Raw genomic sequence first — 21,748 nt, forward strand, 5'->3', positions numbered from 1 at the left:
TAATCAGCATGTAAACTGGTAAGGCTACATTTACTTGACAACGATGTACTTAAAAAAAACTTAAAACTTTTCCTTTGTGATTAAAAATTTACACAACAATGTTTTCAAAACTATCCACATTTACACATTCGCTAAAGTAGGCAAAAAAATCTGTATTACATATGCCAGGCCAGTTTTTGGAGCTGTCACCTTGTTAGCAAACAGTACCTGTAAGGAATTGACAATATGTCATCGGCGGCACTGGTGTGCATGTAGAATTAGCTGTGTGTGTGTGTGTGTGTATGATGCATTTTCTCTGTTTGTTTAAAGTGATGTACATCCACACTTATCTGATAAAGCAGACTACAACAATGCTACCATGTATTCTGCCTTTGTTGAGTGTATGTCTGTGCTTGTGCCTTCTACACCTCCCTAAACATGTACCATCCACGTTCATGACATCATTATTTTCAACGACTCTCGTTTTTGGGTGTTTACATGGACATGACTATGGTGGCATTTGCAAAAACTTCCACAGGATGACTTTTTTTCAGTCTCAAAAAAAGATTAAAATGTACTCAGTCCAGATAGTATTTGGTCCCTCTTTAAATAAGGCCAAACAGGTTGGTAATAAGTAAAATTGCTGTTCATGGAGTGGCTTAATAATCCTCTGTTTGTGAGAGATTCAGTGTATTATATTTCAGCTGATTTCAACCAAGACTGTGACTGAAGTCAGATGTGTTTTTCATCTGTGCTCAATTATCACCTAATAAATCCTTTTACTGTCCCTTTAACTTGAGTAACTTGACCAAGTCAATTTTGCCATATTTTGCTGTGTAGTCGTGTAAATAACAGGCAAAATGCATTAGTAGTCGTCATTAGTTGTCATGTAAACCACCCCTGGTAAAACAATGAACATATATTTATTACCAGTGTATTGGTGTGCATGTAAACATGTTCGCTGACTGACCCATAAGGCTTTTGCACTTAATTAAAACTAACTTTAGTGTGATTGCTCTGGTAATGTAGTTCATTTGATTAAGCCATTCGTACCTTGCTGCATGCCAAAACAAGTGGACTGAGATCACTGTCAAAGTTGGCTCTTTGTTTACTTCAATATCAACTTAAGTGCAGTTTGACTGACATATAAAAGTAATATGGACTAAAGACATCTAAATAAATCCATAAATATAAATATGACATATTCTCAAAAAAAGGCATATTGGGTATTAGAAATGTCAAAACTAGTTGTTTCTTCAGTGCACCGCGATGCAGACGCTGACAATTTGGTATCGGTTCAGCAATAAATCCTAACCGGTTATTATGTACTGACGTCACTTATCTCATAAATCTAAATTCATTTATCTTACTATGGTGAGGGAGGCGAGTGTGTGTAATTAAAACACTCCAACTACTTAAAAAAACATAGAAAATGTATACATTTGTTTGTTTGCTATAAATGCTCGTGTTGTTCTGTGCATTTACTTAAAGGTACAGTTTTTATAGTTACAGTTCATATATCTGACTTCTTGTATTAAAGGACAAAATTGAATTACAAAAAATATATAAATATATGTATACATTTTAATTATAGGTGGGCAAAGATTATTTTTTTAATCTAAATTAAACTCAGTGTAATCTTGCAATTAATCTAGATTAAAATGGCTGATTTGAATTCTGTCGAAGGCATTCAGAAAATGTGTGCTACCCAAATATTGACTAAAGGTAAGTCTTTGAGAATGGGTTTCCCAAGCCAGGTGGCACATTGACCAGGCTCATCTCCTGTTTCCAAAATGCATTACAAGCAGCTCACCCAAAATTACAGGAAACTCTTACATGAAAGCGCTTCACGTAGACACCCTAATTATATTGTTGTCTATAAGGCAAATAACTCGATTACAGATGTCCATGTAAGCGTAGTCAGTAGTGTCTTCGAAGTAAGTGTAAGATCCAGAAGGGCATCTTGCTGATTTGATTCAGAAGGGCACTTTTTTGTCAGACAGCTCACCGCTTTGACTTTCATTCACCGCCGTTCATTTTAAAAAGCACCTGGTCCATTTTATTTGTATATGTTTTACTCGAACGCATAAACTCTACAGGTGTCTGATAGTTAGATGTGGAGCTAACATAATCAGATTCACTCTAGTGAACTGCTTCCATGTTAGCACGTCATGTTTGATATGGTAATTTTACAGCAGGAATACACTCAGGTTCGAAGACTCGTTCTCGCCACAGTGCAGTTCGGCCAGGTATACATCCAGACTAAAATATCAAGGTGAAAGTCATCGTAGCTTGCGTAGAATAGACCCACCCAGCTCCCAACCAAACTTTGAAAATAGATGAACGACGATATTTTTTTATTGCCCGATTAGAGTCGTGTTAACGCCGATAACGGCCCACCACTAAATTTAATAAAAGAATTCTTGAGTTGTGAAGTAAAATATAAATTTATGTATGGAAAGAATCGTTAATGCATCGAGATATTGAATTGAACTGAATGGATGACATGATAATCGTAACCGAACCGTGAGACCAGTGTAGGTTCACAGCTCTACCAGGTATTTCTTATCATAATCATGTTGCTGCCAATAGCAGTCACATCACTTTGCAGCAGATCTTTATTTGTGTTTGTGACAGAGAATTTTGTCATGCTGTTTTAGCTCATTTACACCTTTTATAAGCTCTTCACAAGTTTTCAACTGTTAAAAAATGTATCACATGTACGCACATACGACAAGCACTGTAAACAGCGTTGTTTTGGACACCCAGAAAATATCTTACCAAAGAATAGACATCATAAAATGTCAAGCAAACTCAGTATCAGTAAACTCAATGTATCATCTTCTATTTTGCAAGGAAAGCAAACACCTTTAGTAAATGACAGGCGTCTGCAGAAATCAGCTGCACTTGTTTTATGCGTTTCTGCAGGTGCAGATTGAAGATGCACTGAGATCATACAGAATTATTGGATAGGAGTGAGAGAATGCAGTATAGTAAAAAGATCTCTTCCGCTCTGCGATCCCTTCTATCTGACACACAGGGAGGGAGGGTGAGAACGAGGCTAAGAGAGAGAGAGGTGACAGGGGACGGGGGGAGGGGCTGTTTAGAGCAAGAGATGTGAAGAAGAAAAAAAATGAAGAGAGGCAGGCTGGCCTATAGCGGGGGTTGGGCTTAAGCGCTGTGTGTGTGTATGTGTGTGTGTGTGTGTGTGTGTATGAGAGACCAGCTCCTTTCCTCTCTTTGTTTGACTACTGAGTGGAAAAAGCAGAGAGAAAGAGTGTGTGTGAGTGAGTGAGAGAGTGAGAGAGAGGAGAAGGATTGAGGAAAGCAGAGAGAGAGAAGGAGAGCGAGGGAGACACACTCATATTTTTTTTCTTTGACTAAAAAAAGAAGGAATTCTGTTTTGTTTGGAGCCTGAAATCCAGCGTCCTCTTGACTGTGTCAGCCTTTGCATGGTGTGTTTTTGTTTGCAAGCCCTGCTGCCGGCGTGTGTGAGTGCGTGCATGTGTGCGAGGGGGGCAGGTAGTCAAGCCTGCAGCTGGTTAAAGGGAAAATAAGAGCCGAGATTTGACCGAACACACCGAATGAGCAGCTCTCAGTGTGGAATTACCTCAGAAACGCAGGGAATAACATTAGGAAACACGGTAAGAGATACACGCACACACACACTCCCTCTATCCACCGCTGCTGCTCTGCTTCTTTTGTGCTTCCAGCAGGGCATTTAAACTGAACTCGTGAAAGTATCCAGGGTGCGTTTGGACAGCTCAGCAGAATAAAAACACACACACACACACACACTAGGCGGAGAGAGAGCGAAAGTTGCACTGTTTTTTCCAGTCAGAATGCTGCACAAAGAAAGCTTGTTGTATGTATGCAGTCAGTCCGACTGCTTCTGTTTATGTTGTGTGTGACTGTCACACTCTCACTTTTACACAGAAACAAATGGAAAGCCTAATAAAACCGAATAATAATTCTATTTTTCAATGTCTCACTTCCAGACATCAATCAAGATGCATACATAATTCATCATAACATGATTTCTCTAATGTTAGTGACTCTTTTGTGTAGTTTGCATGCTTGTTTTCCAGGCTTATGTGTGTGTGCTGTTCGTTGTGGTCATAGGAAGTGGTGGTTATGGATAATGTGTTAGTTGAGAACTAGAGTAAAACCCCCGGCAGCGGGAGTGTGTGAACCTCCGCTTCCTCCTGGCCGTGTGTCCGTCTCACACAACCCACATCCATTACCGGCATCCTGGAGTGTTTCGATCAATCAAAAGTCATTGTGTGTGTGTGTGTGTGTGTGTGTGTGTGTTGCTGGGCGTGTATCAGCTGGCTCCACCCCTCATTAGAGCTCTCCACTAAGATAAAGAAACACAAAACATTGCCGGAAGAGCACACTTCATCATTGTCATCTGTAAAACAATCGCACATCTTCATCTGTCTGCATTCTGGGTCTCATTCCTCAGTGTTTCTCCACCGGAAGAACATCCTGTGTGTGTGTCTCTCTCTCTCTATTCCTTATCCTGTCCATTGGGGCAAGAGCAAATTATGACTGTCTGCCCTGAAACACATTTGACGTAGTGTCGCCAGTGCCTGTTTTCATCAGCGCGTGTGCATGTCGCCCTCAGGCCACTTTTGCTCTTAGCCTACATTCCTGTTCGAGTTCCTCTGGCTGCTGTTGAAGCTGAGCGCAGTCCAACTCTGTTAGCATTAGTAGTGTGAGGACTGTTATTACCCATAATGCCATGGTGATTAGCAGTGTGCTAATCTATTCATTAGCTGCTAATCTGATTGCCAGCCCTGGTAATGACTGGACCGTTTGTGTAGTTCTAAAGTCACTTTGAATCGTTGCTTATGTCAAACTGTCATTTTTAGTCATCGCTAACTAGCATTAGCAATCACTCTCATGAAAAAAGAGGAAAATTAAGTTCATTTTATTGTTTTAAGTCTAGAATCCTGTTGAAAAACCAGTCTAAGGTGGTCTCAAGTTAGCTAAATTAGCTGAGGCTTCTCTTCCTGACCCATTGAATTTATTTAAATGTCCTTCGATTAATGTTCCCTGAGCTCCTGTAAACCACAAACAATTCCTTGTGTGTTTGCTTGGCAAATAAAGCTCATTCTGATTCTTATCCTGATTCGGAAGTGTCCGAAAACCAGACAGGAAGATCAGCTAAGACTATCGATTCATCCTAGACTGGTTTAAGTAGTTTTTTCTGGCTTTCTGTTGGCTTTAACTCTGTCTCTATTGTAAGCTGTCTCTTTATCACTCCCTGTGATGGGCGTTTGTTCTTGTGCAGATGTGGTGTGGGTGTGTGCGTGTCCCTTGAACCCCACCCCCCAGGACAGGCCAGGCTGAACGGGGGATTGTGCATTCATTGGAATGGAGAGAGAGAGAAGGGAGGGAGGAATGATTGAGTGGGCTGCTGGAGAAGAAAAGGAGACAGAGAGAGGGGTGGGGGGGATGGGGGAGGGGAAATGTTGCTTGGCTGGTGTTATGCTCTTTGGTTGAAGGAGAAGAGGGGGAGGTGGTTAAGGTATAGACAACCCAGCTGGTTAGTTTGGGGAGGAGAGAGATGTACAAACATCAGAGGGCGAGAGAATGCGCAGATTGCTGGAGAACAAGTCCTATGTGCTGAGGTGAGAGTGAAAACACAAACGCCATGTGACAAGGAACTGTTTGTGAGAGAACACTGACATACATAGATTAAGCTTGTACTAGTGAACTGGAATCTGTCTGTCTGTCTAGAATAGAACAAATCTAGCATACCTTTGCATTGTAAACACTTTTTATTAAGGCATTTTCTTTGATTTCAATTGTGTTATGATGGAAGAGCTAATAGTCCACATGTATTCTTGATGACATGCATGTTTAGTTGTAAAATTTTATTATTGTTATTATTTTTAGGAGGTTTTCATCTTTAATGTGAAAGGACAGTAGAGGTTACAGAGAGGAATGTATTGGGAGTAGAGAGAGGGGAAGGGTGAGGCTGGGAATCGAACTCGGGTCATGTCAACACACTTAACCACTAGGCTTTTGGCACCGACTAGTTGAATTTTGTAACAGAGATAGATGTGAACAGTATATCTGTCTCCTAAAGGCTGATTTATACAGAAAATTTAACTATATTGTACGTCGCAACAACGCTTAGCGCAAGCTCTGTGATTGGTCAGGTTGGGTAGCTGTGACGAGCGTGTAAGGTGCAGGGAAACGCAAAGCAAGTGTTGGAGCGAGTGTTTACAAGTGTCGAGTCCCATAAAGGAGCTCCAGATGAAAACTTTTATTTTGTGTTTACATTACGATTAAAGTTCGCCGGTTCCCGCCTCAAAATGAGTGACTTTTAGCTACTTGTACATTTAGATAGCGTTCAGAAAAAAAACATCTGCGAAGAAACTCAACACAGAGCAACATGAAACCTCACTGCAAGCTAGTGTCTTGGAAGTGTTATGCAGAGCAACACAAACAATGCGCAGAAGTATAAATGCACGACTACACGCAAAGCAGTCGCCGTGGTCACGCCGATCACTCGACGCAGAGATATTAAGCCTGCTGTTTCCTACATCAAAATTTACATTTTCTTTGTTAAAAGTTCATTTTAAATATATATTATTTTTAAAATTACCGTCATTAAATGAGTCCATATGCTTTTATTTAATGCTTTGAAAATTGTATTTGGATGTTTAATTAAATGTTTTTATTTTTGTTAAACTTTAATCTGGGTCACTCTCAACAGTTCTTAATGCTATATAAGGTATGAAGGAATTTATTTCTCTGTTTCCCCAGAGAAATAAATTATCATTAATGGTTTTCTAAACTTAAAGAACTAAGAGTTTTATAAGTATTCATAAAAAGTATCAATTTCATTGTTTTTTTGACCATTACACTCATTCATAATTCTAATAATACCACCTTTTATTTATAGGTGCCTTTCAAAATAATCAAGAACACCTTGCAATATGTCACAAGCACACCATAAAAAAAAAGAAATGCAAAGAGTAAGGGGAAAAATTGTACACATAATATTGGATCAGGAAATCATTAAAAGCAATCCTGAACAGAAAGGTGCTCACCTAAGATTTAAAACTGGAAATAGAGTCCACCTGACAAATGTGCAACGAAAAGAAGTTCCATAACTTTGGTGTTGTGCAACTAAAAGCCTTGCCACCAAATGACTTCATCTTTAAATTTGTAACCGATAACAATTCAGCAGTAGAAGATCTCAGTGATCGCAAAGGATTGTACCAATGAAGAAGATCAGAGAGATAGTTAGGTGCCAGATTATGAAGAGCTTTGTATGTTAATAGAAGAATTTTATATTGTACTCGATAGTAAACATTATTTCTTGATTCTTATGTGGATAAATTCTCTTAGATTGAAATATACACTGGACAATTACAAGAATAAGTTATCCAACTGCAAATCATTCAAATAACCACAACCAGACAATGAGGCGTACTTTCTCTTTTGTCTGTCTGTTTTTTCAATGTCAGGCGTTATCCATCTCCAACACACTCTCATAAATTCCTTATTATACTTAGCGTGCAACTCAATCACTCCAAACACACACCTGTGTTTCCTTCGACTCCTTTGTCTCGCTCGAGTCCCCTGGGAATGAGGTGGTACTGACACACACTTGCACAAACAACCAAATCTGTTTTTCTTGGAATATTGAGTTTATTTATGTTTAACTGCATCTTCGGTTTCTAGCATGGATAGACAGCGCTTTTGTTGAAAAAAAATGTGCTGCAGAGATCCAGATGAATTTCTGCCACATTTTCATTCATTGTGTATGGAGAATATTGAAGGAAAGCACCATGACAACCATGCGTAAATCATATTTATAGCTGTACACATAGATTGAGTGCCATGAGGGTTAATTCATTATATGGTCTCACAATCCCAGTGCACTGTAATTTAAATCGGAGAATACATATGTATATTGGCAGAACTAATACAGATGCTACATAAAAAGCGACTGGCAAAATGTATTGCCACTCGTGACAGCATTTTTTATTGGTTTTCATCACTGGGAAAACACTTTAAAGTCTAGTTTAAACATTAAATGTTGACCATAAAGCAACGCAGGTTCATTTTGAAAACGTACCACGATTTTAGAGGTAGGGCCGGTTCAGGTAACTCACGATTCAATTCTGTTGCGATATGTGGCCCACCATAATGATAATATCATGATTCGCGATATCTACGATATTCAATCAACGTTATATCACATTATATGTGACTGAAAAAGAAAAAAAAATACCCAATAATAAGGAAATCTTACACATTTATTAATGCTAACATTTCCAACATTGTGCAAAGAAATATACATTTGCATAATAACTCACTGCCAGCTGGTTTTAAATGTAAACACTGTATAGCTAGACAGATAAAAGTTGGAAAAATAGTTACGAAAGACTCGGTGGGCCTTGACTTCCAACTATCACAGGTTAGTGCAACCCATTTAGCAGACCGGAGCGGACCCTCCACTTTGGCCCTGGTATCTGCATACAATGCAGGGATGACTTTATCCGTAAAGTGCAGACCACTCTGTATATCGGTGTATATCAGTGTTGCCAACATTCTGCAAAATCCATCATTCTCGACCACGCTGTAAGGGCAAAGGTCCCCAATTTGGCGATGGACTTAGTGATACTCTGTGCCCTCAGTGAGCCAAAGGGGAGCTTTGCTTTGAACGCAATAGTGATTGTTGGCTGACTTGGTTTGCCCTTAATATCACCTGAGAGTAGTTCACCGTGATGGCGAATGAGGTGCATTTGCGTAGTAGTGTTGCTGTTGTTGTTTATCTTTGCAAAGCAGTTCTTGCATATTGCAAAGTTTATTGCATAGTTTTAGTCTCGAAAACCCAAAGTGTCTCCAAACTTTAGAGTGGAAACTAGCAGGTGGGTCTTTGATTTGTTTTTCATTATTTTCTACCATTCTTTTCGCTACTCTTTTTTCCGCGGTTGTTCTCTGTTGTTGTTAGTTAACGTGTGTTCTTCACTGGCCGCTGCTTCCGCCACTTTACCCCTATTCACTCAAATAATGCCCCCTGCAAACAGAATAGTAGATATTGAGTGGTGATAGTAACACTTAAAACTGGTAAATTAATAATTTTGTGTAATAAAATATCAATATTGGGCGTTAGTGTATCAATTATTCATCGATAGAATGCTTAATATATTTCAATATTGTTTTTTTTCCCCACCCCTACTCTATATACATTTCTGGAGAGAGCAAAATTCGTCCCAGGCACTTTTTTTTTGTTTTGTTTTTATTTTCACGAATTCACCAGAGGCCGCTGTGTATGCTTTTTCAGATCTTAAATTTCTTTCGCGAGTGCCAGTCGCACCTGCTGTTCTCACGTATATCCACCAAAAGCCACTGTCAACTGACTAACTGACCCACCCTCCTCCTTCCCTAAACCCAACAAATAATGTTTTCAAAAGCACTGATTGACCCACCCATCCACTTGCCTAAACCCAACTGACAATTTTAAAAAGCAATCCTGAAAAAGAAAAGCCTTCACCTAATTTTTACCACGTTTTCAGATTTAACCACATTCTCAACCTGTTATTTCATTATTTTTTTGGATTCTATTTTTGTCTTACCTGCTTTCTGGAACCATTCCTTACCAGACTTGAACCCTGTCATGGTGGTCAACTCGAGCATCTCAAGTCCGCAGCTGCTGGAAAAACTGGTAACTGCTGGAAAGCCGTACACATGGAGGTAAGCGGGCAGCTGGTAAGCACGAAATGGAATGGCGTCATACCACCCCGCAGTGTTCGTCAATGAAAGCAGCCATACGTACATCTGGCTAATTAATTCGCAATCTCCAGAAACGTATATAGGGCTACGTTTTCAAAATGAGCCTATGTTGCCATAAAGGGTTAAGACAAAATGAGCCTTATAAACACTCATAAACAAACACAGACTGCGGTTGGACCTTTCTTGAGTGTGTGTTTGTGTTTTCTGTTGTCTTTAATTCTCTTTTCGTACGTCTTTGATCTGCCTCTGTTGTTCTTTTCATGCTCTCTTCCGCCCCTCTATATTTGTCTGCTGACAAACCAAAGCACTGGCTTGTTAAAGTTGAACTGAGTGCACGCATGTCCTGTCTGCAAATGTTTCACACATTTCTGTCAGAGGAAGCGCTGTGATATTTTGCCGGAAAAATCATCAAACACTCAAACCTGCATCTTTCTGCGAGGAGCATTATGGGGCATGACCTTTCTGTGACCCTTGGGTGTGATCGATGGGCGTTTCACATTACTTAAATGGAGTCATGTGACTGAGCGATAGAGTTACGCCATCAATGGCTGAAATGGCACACGGCCAATCGATGCTTGAGATCATAGCGATATGGAGAGAGAAAAAAGGTCATCTCAGGGTCAAGAAAGTGTGTGTTTGAGTTTGCTTTCTGTCCCCATTTCCTCATTATTCTATCATCGCACGCGTTCCTCTCTGTTTCTGTCTTCTGTAATGCCATTAGCTGTGAGCTGCCTTTCTAACCTAGTTCTCCAGTGAGCTTTGGCCTCTTGTGTAAGTAGTGTATGTGCAAGGGAAAGACCAAGATTTTACTCAGAACTGTACTCTGATCTGTTGTGTAAGCTCTGTACTTTAAGGTGAGAGAGTGTGTGTTTGTGTCCATGTTGTGTAATGGTTTACATTACTGTGTTTGTGAGGTGTGTGATATGAACTGCACAATGGCAAGACTCTCTGCAGGTCTGTACGAGATTTAGTGCCTTTCTCTGAATTGTAATTTGTGTGTGTGTGTGTGTGTGTGTGTGTTTGCTCTGCCTCTGCACACTTTGCTCTGCACACTCCAGCAACCTGATCCATTTACTGAGGTGAGGGAGCCTGTATAGACGACCCCTGTGTGTTTGTGCATATATGTGTGTGTGTGTGTGTGTGTGTGTGTGTGTGTGTGTGTGTGTGTGTGTCATGTTGCAGTCAAAGTCAATGTTGATGTTGTAATTGATTTCTCACTGCTCTTGTTTCTGGGGTGTGAGACGTCTGGAGTGCTAATTTAGCCAGCTTAATTGGGGCGTGAGTGTTTATGAATGTGATCTAAATGAAGTTAAGTTTGTCATGCAATGAACTTAAACTGGTATGTTTTTATCTCTGACATTAGATTGCAGTTCACCTGCACGACAAGTGTTAGGCCAGATACTTCACAAGCATGCAGACATTGCCTTGAACATTGCTTCACATACTTGCATAGCATATGTTTCAAGCCTTATCGTGGATTTGTTTTATAACTGTAATGTAGCTTGAGTATGTAAGCTGCTCATTCATACACATGCTTTTTGTTGATCATAAGATAGAAGTCCCAAGTAATTGCCAATCGACAACTTCCTGCTCTCCCTCGTGAAGCAAATACGTAAGTAACTGAAACTGCAATTCATTGAAATTCAAAATTTTGTTTATATTATGTCTGCATAATTAAAGCCATGGCTACATGAGTGACAGCTAGGTCTCGCTGGTCGCCGTCATTTCACCTCAGCTAATTCCTGCTGATTAGCCGCTGAACGCTGTACCACCTCCATAAATGTATTTGTTTTATTTAAGGTCACTTATCATTTATAATGTTCTTTAGAGCTGTAATGCACTCCAGAATCTGACAGATTGATTAGCTGTAGGCCCTGGAACAGTCATCTGAAGCGTTGTCATACAGTGTTATGCCTGGATTTCATAAGTAGCCTTGCATTCAGTAACGCAGGACTATATTTGAAGTCTTTGGAAGTACTTTGCATTGCACATGTAAACACAAACGAGTTGCAGGTAATGAAATATTAAGCATTTCTCCCAAAGAAAAGCCTGTCTAAACAAAATGGTAGCAGGTGTCTGTAGCTCAGCTCACGCTCCGCCTCTGCCCTTGTTTGGTATCCCCTGGTTGGTGCATAATTTAAATGTGACAGTTGGCCACGCCTACTTGTAGCTTCTTTTGCCTTCTTCAGAAACCTATGGGTGACATCTCGAACACTACGTCCATCTCTTTTACAGTCTATGGTAATTGCCCACTCTTTTGTCAAAATATTTACAAATTACACAGCTCTGGTCTAAAACCTATTGATCTTTATTCTTGAGTCTTGATAAGTGCATAAATGTATGATGATTTGGTAACAGGGTTGTCGTAAGATATCATAAACAAAGGTTTCTAGCATGATTCTTTGTTGTAAGATCATAATAATAGCAGTGTGTTTTCTGAGAGCTCTGTGTTGAGAGGTTACATCATGAATAAGAGATGTTGAAAGAGAGGCTGGGTGTGTGTTTTGGGGTTTAGATGCTGAATGCACTCTGAATCATTCGCTGTGCGTGTGTGAGCCGGACCTGTTACCACCTTCACTGTGGCAGGTGCGAGATTCGAGGAATATGTAAATCCGATTCCATTTGTTTTAGCAGCAATATCACAGGAAACCGTAGACGTTGCTTTCATTGAATGTTTATGTGGAGCCATTTGCTCACAGCTATAGTGGTGTCCCCTGCTGTGTGTGTATGTAAGTGTGTGTGTGAGAGCATTCGTGTGCTCTGGTTGAGAATAAATAGAACAGCAGTGTGATTTCACACCCCTCCTCCTGTCCTCCCATCCCCCTCCTCTCTCTCTCCTTCTCTCTCCCTCTCTCTCTCTCTCTTCAGCATCAGTGCATCTGTGTCATGTCACAGGGTTCTGCCGTCCCAGAGTAACCTGCCCCCTTTACACTAAACCGCTTGCTTTTTCTCTCGCTCTCAATACTTCACCATTTCTCCTTACATGTTTGCACCTTCTATATGTATATCTAATATATTTGTATATCTGTTACACACACACACACACACACACACCTATTTGATGTGGAAACAGCTGTCAATCATGCCACTGCTAAATATATTTAGTTGTTGTTTTTCTCTGTTGATGTAGTCAGCCCTGATCACACACATGCATCGTATATTTCTCTGTGTATATGTACATGGCTGCAGGATGAGAGAGAGCACAAAAGGCTTTTGTATGTTAATGTGAGCGAGTGTGTTTGTGCAGCCTCAGGCTCCTCCCCCAGGGAGAGAAGGACAGGTGTGGAACAGATTGAGTTCTGCTTCAGCGACGCTGTATACACACACATACACACACACACACACACACACACACACAGACAAACACACATGTATGGACGCACCTGCACACCAAACACACGCATACTACAAAAACACACGTTCAAGACAAAGTATGCATGTATACATGCAATGCATGTATGTACAGTATGTATGTGTGTGTATGTGTGTATGTTTATATTGTATGTACATATATAATGTACATATATACAGTATGTACATGTGATTTTTGGGTGTCAAAAATCACGGAAATCACGGATTAAATGACGGAAGTCAAGTGGGAATACAAAGAAGCCAGCTGTAATTTTGTAAACATTTATTAAATATTAGTAAACAACATTGATTATTAGACATAGCAAAGAAGCACTGTAAAAATTTAATATAAACAATAGCTGCGCCCCAAATGGCACATTATGCACTTTTTCCACTATACTATTTCCATATACTATTTTGCATAGTATATGTATGCAGTGTCGTTCCAAACGGAACACTAATATTTTTTTACTAAGCGGAAATTCAAATTGTTTTCCTGATGATGTTTGACAGTTGACAAATTAGTGAAATTAATGACCAAATAATACCTGCCATGGGTATAACTGCATTTACCATCATGAGGCGCTATAATCAATCTCGTACGAGAATTTACTTTCACAATCCAAATTTAATAAAGTAATCTAACTTCAGTGCTCGAAAGCGCCACCCCTTCCGCTTCATGAGCAAATCTGCAGTCGTTGAGTGCGTGAAGTGTCCAACATTACACTTTTCTTTTTAACGGTTGAATAAGTGCATCATCCAGGTATTTAAAGTGCATTTATTTATTTATTCATTTATTTATTTATTTTTTCAGAATTTTCCATGTGAACGCACTACTTACACTATTTATACAAAATGGCTTAAAATAGTGCAAAATAAGGCTGTGCAATATGGAGAAAATATTTAATTACGTTTTTTAATATATATATTACGATTTGATTTGCGATTTAATTTTGCAGTCAAGCTTCAGCTTAATAATCTGTAAGTCGTGGCAACAATTCTGCTCTTCAAAAAAAAAGTTTATTTGTTCTGTGTCTGTGACTTTGAAACCAACATATTCCCATATTACCAATAGTATTTGATAGGGATGTAACGGTATCACAATTTCACGGTACGGTAATACCTCGGTATGAATGGCATGGTATGGTATTTAATAAGTAATTAACAGGAAAACAAAACTAATGAAAAGACTCGAAAAAAGTGCCAAAAGTACTTATTTACCTTAGCACTGAACATATCAATGACATACAAATTAGCCATCTATCTGTAAGTTTCAAAACAGGAACTTCAATTTTTTCATTTTAATAACAAAAAACTATAAAACCATGTAGAAAAAATAAAGTTTCAATTTAGTATTTTTGAAAACTCATCACATTCAACATTTAATCACTCACTTGGATAGAGATGTTTTTTTTTATTTTTAAGAAAAATTATCATATTAATATAATCTGGTAAAAGCTGGGATCTCTGGGCATTTACAATGTCCCCTGCAACAGAAAAAAAAACTCTCATTTGGGACTGAAGTTTCTGGGACAGAGATATGACTTGGCCCAGGTTGACAGCAGTGGGTAACGTTGTGCATTGTCTTTCCACCACTTGAGAGGACAAGCCATGAGTGAGATAGAGGTCTCTTTTGCGGTACAAGTCAATGTCTGCATCAATCTAACAAGTGTGCTGTGTTCTGCAGTCCCCATGACTGTTTTTAGTCGTATTCCCCGACTTATATTTCACCACAGTCTGGCAGTGCCTGCATACCGTTTTTTTCTTTTTCTGTCACCTTTTCTCTTTTTTCTTATCTTTTTAGAAAGAAACCGAAATACTTCCACACATCCGATTTAAAACCCGATTTAGGTTCACACACTCCATTTCCGCATAACTGGATCTGTAGTGACAACAGACCGCAAAGGATGATGGCCATGCCTAGGCTGATGGGAATTGTAGTTCCCGCTTCCTCCCGTTCGCTTCATTTGCCTAAGCAAACTTTTCTCAGAAATATAGTTTTATTGAGTCATCCGCCTACGGTAATATTGAAAAAAATTACTATTGCGGTATGACGGTATTTACAATATTGTTACATCCCTAGTATTTGATATTAATTTGTATGAGTTCCACATAGTTTAGTTGTGCAATTCTGGGCAGAACGAAAGTCTGCTTACTTAATTGGCTAGTACGGGCCTACTCACACTATGCTATCTGAACCGTGCCCAGGCCCGTTTCCCGGATCGTTTGAGAAGTGTAATTACGCTGAATCTGTAAAAGCGTGGTTCATTTGGGCTCAGACGCGTTACGCTTGTGTGTGAGTGCAAAATGCGCCTAAGCTCGAAACTAAAAGCGAGACGTGATTTTTAAGGGGCTGTTTCATATGGATTTATTAATCATTCTTACTGTTCAATGAACGCAAACTGCCATAGGTTATTAAAAACAGTGATTGTTTATGAACATCAAAAGCGGCTGATCTGTTCGGCTAAACATTTGACTGCGTCACTGCATGTCAAACGCCATAACTAAAGAAATCTCCACTGTCCTGAGCGAGAGCGCTTCTGACCAGCGCATCATTGATGACGTAAGTGTGCCCAGGCCCGAATGTAATGTGAGTGCGGGCCATCGGGGGAGACTGGAGGGGGTATAAGCGTGCTTTGGCCCGGTTCATGGCAACCGTACATAGTGTGAGTACGCCCTAAGACTGTCACACACAGACGGCAGTCACACATTTGCTCTGGGCGGGGGAAATAAAATACATATATTTCATATGCAGGCTCTTGCAATTAACTAATCGCAACGTTTCAAATTGTGATTATATGTTGTGCATAAGTATGTAGGGATGTAACGGTATTGTAAATACCGTCATACCGCAATATTAAATTTTTTCGATATTACCGAAGTCGCATGACTCGGTAAAACTATAGGTCTTCTGAGAAAATTTGCTCAGGCGAATGAAGCGAACGGGAGGTAGCTGAAACTTCATTTCCCATCAGCCCCGGCGTGGCCATAATCCTTTGCGGTCTGTTGTCGCTACAGATCCAGTAATGCGGAAATGGAGTGTGCTGCTAGTAGCGGAGATGAAAAAAAGATGGAAATGATCGAACCTAAAGCGGGTGTTGTCGCCGCGCGCGTGCTGAATAGCGGTGCTGTCGCGCGCGTTCTGATCAGCTGTGTTGTGGCGCGCGTATTGTAAAGCGCCGAGGGGGGGTTGAGCGCGCATACTCAAGAGAGGTGTTATCGCGCGCCTACTGAAGGGCTGGACTGGACGGAGGTTGTGTCGCGTCGCGGGGGCACTTTTGATCGTTTTGGAAGGGCATTTTCTATCCAAGACTAAAAAGGGCATGTGCACTGCACAGGTTGAGCCCTATGTGTGCACGTGCCTGCAAGTTGGGGAATACGACTAATAACAGTCATGGGGACTGCAGAACACAGCACACTGTTCAGATTGATGCAGACATTGACTTGTACCGCAAAGAGATCTCTATCTCACTCATGGTTTGTCCTCTCAAGTGGGGGAAAGACAATGCACAACGTTACCCCACTGCTGTCAACATGGGCCAAGTCATATCTCTCTTGTCCCAGAATCCTCAGTCCCAAATGAGAGGGGTTTTTTCTGTTGCAGGGGACATTGTAAATACCCAGAGATACCAGCTTTTACCAGATTATAGTTATATGATAATTTTCCTTTAAACCCATCTCTATCTAAGTGAGTGATTAAATGTTAAATGTGATGAGTTTTTAACAATACTAAATTGAAACTTTATTTTTTTACATGGTTTAATAATTTTTTGTTATTAAAATTGAAGTTCCTGTTTCAAAGCTAACAGATAGATGGCTAATTTGTATGTCATTGACACTTTTGGCACTTTTTTGGAGTATTTTCAAAAGTTTTTTTTTTCCTGTAAATGATTCAATAAATACCGTACCGTGACATTCATACCGAGGTATTACCGTACCGTGAAATTCTGATACCGTTACATCCCTATAAGTATGTGATTTGGGACGCTCCTACTGCTTTGTTTAGGATTTGTATGTGTGCAGCCCTAGTTCCAGTTCATCTTTGTGGAACAACAATGCAGACTTCTGCCACCTGGTGGTATGGAAAGATACATCCTCTCACGCAGGTGCAGAACATATGTTCTTGTTTCAGTTGGCTGTCATCTGTTTGGTGTGTTTATTCATAGCTTTTTGGTTCAGAGGTGACAACTGGGTTTTCCTCCCCATTACTTTTTTTGGAGTCAATATGGTGTGTCCAAGACTCTAGGAATGAAGCTCTGTGTGGTTTTTGAGATAAAGGGGTTTATTCTGCATTCCTACTTATTTGATCACGCTCTGTATCACTTTTGCGGGAAAGCTCTGTGTAACAAGCAACTAAATGAATGAGCCGATTATGTTATGTGGCTTTCAAGTTAGTGATCGGAAATCGATCAAATGAAAAGAAAGTAAATAGTAAACATGATTACGATCATAGTGATGCGTGCTGTTTCGTTATGATCACAATCCAATTAAATGTGTTTTTGACTACGTCTGGAAGTGGATCCTTTTTACACCCTATATATCAGTTTTCACTGATGATTAGATTGATGAAAAGGTGTCTGAATTACAGGTGTAAACAGGGCCTAAATCTGTATCAATAGTTAATCTCATAGCAGTTTTGCACTGGTTTTCTTGTATCTTTCAAGCTAAGGAAAGTTTACTCTTCATTTGATAGTGCTGAAGCTGAAAAAATACTTTGTTCTGTGAAAAACAGAGGTTAAAAAAATTACTTTTGTTTTGGATTTATTTTATTGTGAAGGGAACTTGTATTCCTGTATTCAGCAAGAGCCTGGAAAAGCCCATGATCGCAGATTCCAGGTTCTGCTGTGACTGTTAAATGATGATGTAATGATGTAATATGTGGTCACATGATGTTAAACGTTGTTTCTTCATTTTTCAATCAAAATGGAAATAAAACATCTGTGTGAAACTTCCAGAATCACCCTCAACATCCCCGTCGCACTTCTTTTCTTTGCCATATGTCTTGTTCTCAGTTTTCATTCTCTTCCTCTTTTTCATACATCATCACATTCTCTTTCACATGCTCCTACATTTTTGCATGAATTTTTGATTTCAATGGTTTATACAAACAAAGCTTGTATAATTGAAGTATGCCTTGCATAAGTAGTATTGCTGAATGTATGCATTGGTATGTTGTTTCTTGCTTTTGTGTGTGTGTGTGTGTGTGTGTGTGTGCGTGTGCGTGTGCGTGTGTGTGTGTGTGTGTGTGTGTGTGTGTGTGTGTGTGTGTGTGTGTGGTCTTGTGGTGGTTCAGAGACACCATGTGTGGATCATATGTGAGTTTAAGTGATTAGGTATGTTTGTGTGAATGTGAATTATAGTATAAACAGATGGACTTTCTAATGGATACAACACATCTCTAAGCCCACACACTCAGAAATAAAGTACATACACATAGGGTTAACTAACTGTGTAAATTGTTATTTTACATACAAATACTAGATGTTGACAAATTCAGTGCAGCACTTAATATTTCTTACACCTTTTTTCTGATAGATATAGGTTTAATTACTATATTTATATCGTCATCTTTCATCTCATTGTTTAACTGTTATCTATTATTTATTATCTATTATTATTATTATATCTCCATTGTTGAGGGCAGCCTGGAAGTTATGCTTTTCCACCCATCTAGCTAATGTTTTAACAAGGAATTAAAGGTGCTAAAGAATGGAAATCAACCATAGTTTTCGTCTCATGTAAATTTTGTTTGAGAAAACGACCAGTAAAATATGTGATTGAGAACATAACATTGACTCTTACCAACCGTTATTGATTGGCCACAATGTTTCTTAGTTCTTAGTGACTATCGTTGTTCTAAACAACAATGATAAAACAAAAGTTTCCTTATGTTCTAAGTTCTTGTTGGTTGTATTATATTTACTATATGCATTTTGAAAATGGAAAATAGTGAAATGTTTAAAAAAAAATAATAATGTTTATCTATTATGTCACTCCTACAGTGATTTTTCTGGAGTCAAAGGACTTTTATTCTGGAGTATTCAACTTTTGTTTAGTCATCATTCAGATGGGTAGATGGGGTATTAATATTATGGTGATCTTTTTACACTGAGGAGGGCAATAATTCCTGTCTGTATTTTTATATATCTTAAAACCACAAAATAAACTCGGAATCTGTCTTACCTGTCAAATGCAAGACCCTTTTTTGATTATTTTTGCACTTAGATAAGCTACATAGCTTCTACATAGATATTAGCGAACAATTTAAACATATTTGTAACAATGCATTCTGTCACAGACTTATATTTCCTTAGACTATGTAAGTAAACAACTCAAAGAAAAATGAAGTACAGTAAATAGTAAGTCAACTGGTCCAACACATCAATGTGTTTAAAACATATGAATACTAATGTCAATAAGGATAATGGGCACAACTTTGCAACATTAAGAAGCATAATAGACTGCTTTGTACAGATGAAATAACTGGAATCTGCCCACATGGAAAGCATATTCAAGGTAAAAATCTCCACTCCTGTTATGGTAAAAATAATTCAGATAGTTCACATTGAGCTCCAAGTTAGAAGCCCCCCATGAGTTTACTTTAGAGGATTTACCAACACAATCTCTGAATTCGTATGATCTAATTCGTAAAATATAGTACGATTTGCTCATCACCCAATGACGGTTGGGGTTAGGGGTGGGGTTGAGTTGGGTGCCATGCCTCCTTTTTAAAATCATACAGTTTTGTACGATTGAACTCTTGATGAAATGCAGCCATACGTAGCTTTGGCTACATAATTTGTGATCTTCAGAAACATATATACGGCTACGTTTTTTAGAATGAGCCTATATTGAACTTCTTACAGGTGTTTGTGGGCTGTAGTGGAGAACAGCTTAATTTTGACACATTTGTTCTGCTTAAATGATATTTGCTGACAATAAGCGTGAGCAATATTTTCCCGTGTACACAAGACTTTATCTTTGACAACTTGTAGTGAACCCAGTGCTGAAGACAAAGGTAAAGTCATGCTTTACGAGAATGTAACAAGTAGCCGAAGGAGATAACATTCAAAGCATACATTTCATAAACGTCAATATCAACGCTTGTCCATGTTAACCAGATGTTTGGAAGTGTACAAGTAAAGGACAGGTGGTAGGGACCAAACAGGACAGGGAATTGAGGAGGAACTGGAGCTAAAATACACAGAATAATCAGACTTACACAGGTGATGGGACTCATCCATAAAAACAGATAAAAAACGAAACAAAGAAACTGGGTCAAAAACAATTAACAGACACTAACATCTGAGGTAGATTGTTGTGCTGTGATTAACCCTACTCTGAAGTCCATGCTAATTTAGTTGGTTACCTAAAAAGAATGCCCATTCATAGTTCTTGCAGTCTAACACTCCAAATAGCATCCAATACAGTGGTCCCTCATCATAACGTGGTTCACCTTTCGCAGTCTCACAGTTTCACAGATTTTTTTTGTGCAATTTGACGTACTTTCTTTTTGTGTCACATTGTGTTCTGCGTCCTGATTAGCTGTAGACCATTGTTATTTAATTTACTACGTGCCGTGTCTCCTGTACAGTACAGAATACGTTCAGCTTGCCAAATTCACATGAAGCTTCGATCACTAGCAGTGTGACTAGCAAGTGCTGTACTGTATATTTGCAAGTTTTTTTCCCCAACAAGCCTTATAATGTTGACGAAATGTTCTGCAACCTCAAAGGCAGAGGAAGATGCTAACCATCGACTCTAGACATGTTAAAGGAAGGTTGAAGTGAGTGTTTAAACAAGAGAAAAGTGTGAAGATGTTAATGATTAATGAGAAAATAGTGTATAAATAGTGTAGTGAGGGGGTTTAAAAACATCTACAGATCTATAGATGTTAACAATAACAATGGTCCCAACGTATTTCCTGTTTTACATTTTTAATTTCCAAAGCTTACAGGACTTTCCCAGAGTTGGGTTGCGGCTGGAAGGGCATTCGCTGCGTAAAAACTTGCTGGATAAGTTGGCGGTTCATTCCGCTATGGTGACCCTGGATTAATAAAGGGACTAAGCTGACAAGAAAATGAACGAATGAGCTTACAGGAATCCAAAAGGAGCCATATATTGATGAATAATGTTCTGATAGTTGTTTTAATGTTACGTTATGATTTAATTGCCTCTCAATACAGTTATGAAACCGTTTGAAAACAAGCAGGAAATGTTCATGGGCCAATAACATCACCACATTGAAATGATCTATACTAGTTGTAAAAAATAAAGCTGACTATTTCACGGATTTTACCTATTTTGGGCTGTTTTAGGAACTTAACCCCTGCAATTAATGAGAGAACACTGTAGTTCTAAGAACTATAAAAAAGTTCCTCTGGTATTAAAGTGCATTCTGTTGGAGAAGACTGAGAGAAATAGAGCAGGAGATAAAGAGGTGAAAGTATGCTGGAAGAGTTGTTTCCGGGATGGGGCTGTACAATAGCAATAATGATTGACACTATGAAATGATTAGGTTTCGGCTCAACCCGTTTCATAACTTCAATTACAACATAAGCTAGATATAAACATTTTGATCTAATCACTGCCTCTGTATGGTTTTACCTATTTAAAACATGGTAAACAGCTTTTACAGGTTACAATTCCACAAGCC

General features: G+C 39.1%; 1 protein-coding gene across 8 annotated transcripts in view; it reads left to right on the forward strand.

Moving 5' to 3' along the window:
- kdm6ba (lysine (K)-specific demethylase 6B, a) overlaps positions 1–21,748 on the forward strand; it is a 148,476-nt gene that overhangs the window by 86,552 nt on the left and 40,176 nt on the right. For 4 of the 8 annotated variants that reach the window (XM_087260914.1, XM_087260921.1, XM_087260918.1 and 1 more), the window contains exon 1: positions 3,309–3,623. The exons of the other annotated variants lie outside the window; for them this stretch is intronic. The gene's annotated coding sequence lies outside the window, so the exon portion shown is untranslated. Of the gene's footprint in view, positions 1–3,308; positions 3,624–21,748 lie in introns of those variants that run through there. 8 annotated transcript variants of the gene reach the window in all.

The sequence above is a fragment of the Danio rerio genome, chromosome 7, assembly GCF_052040795.2.
Source record: "Danio rerio strain M-AB ecotype USA chromosome 7, GRCz13ab, whole genome shotgun sequence".
Classification (NCBI taxonomy): Eukaryota; Metazoa; Chordata; class Actinopteri; order Cypriniformes; family Danionidae; genus Danio; species Danio rerio.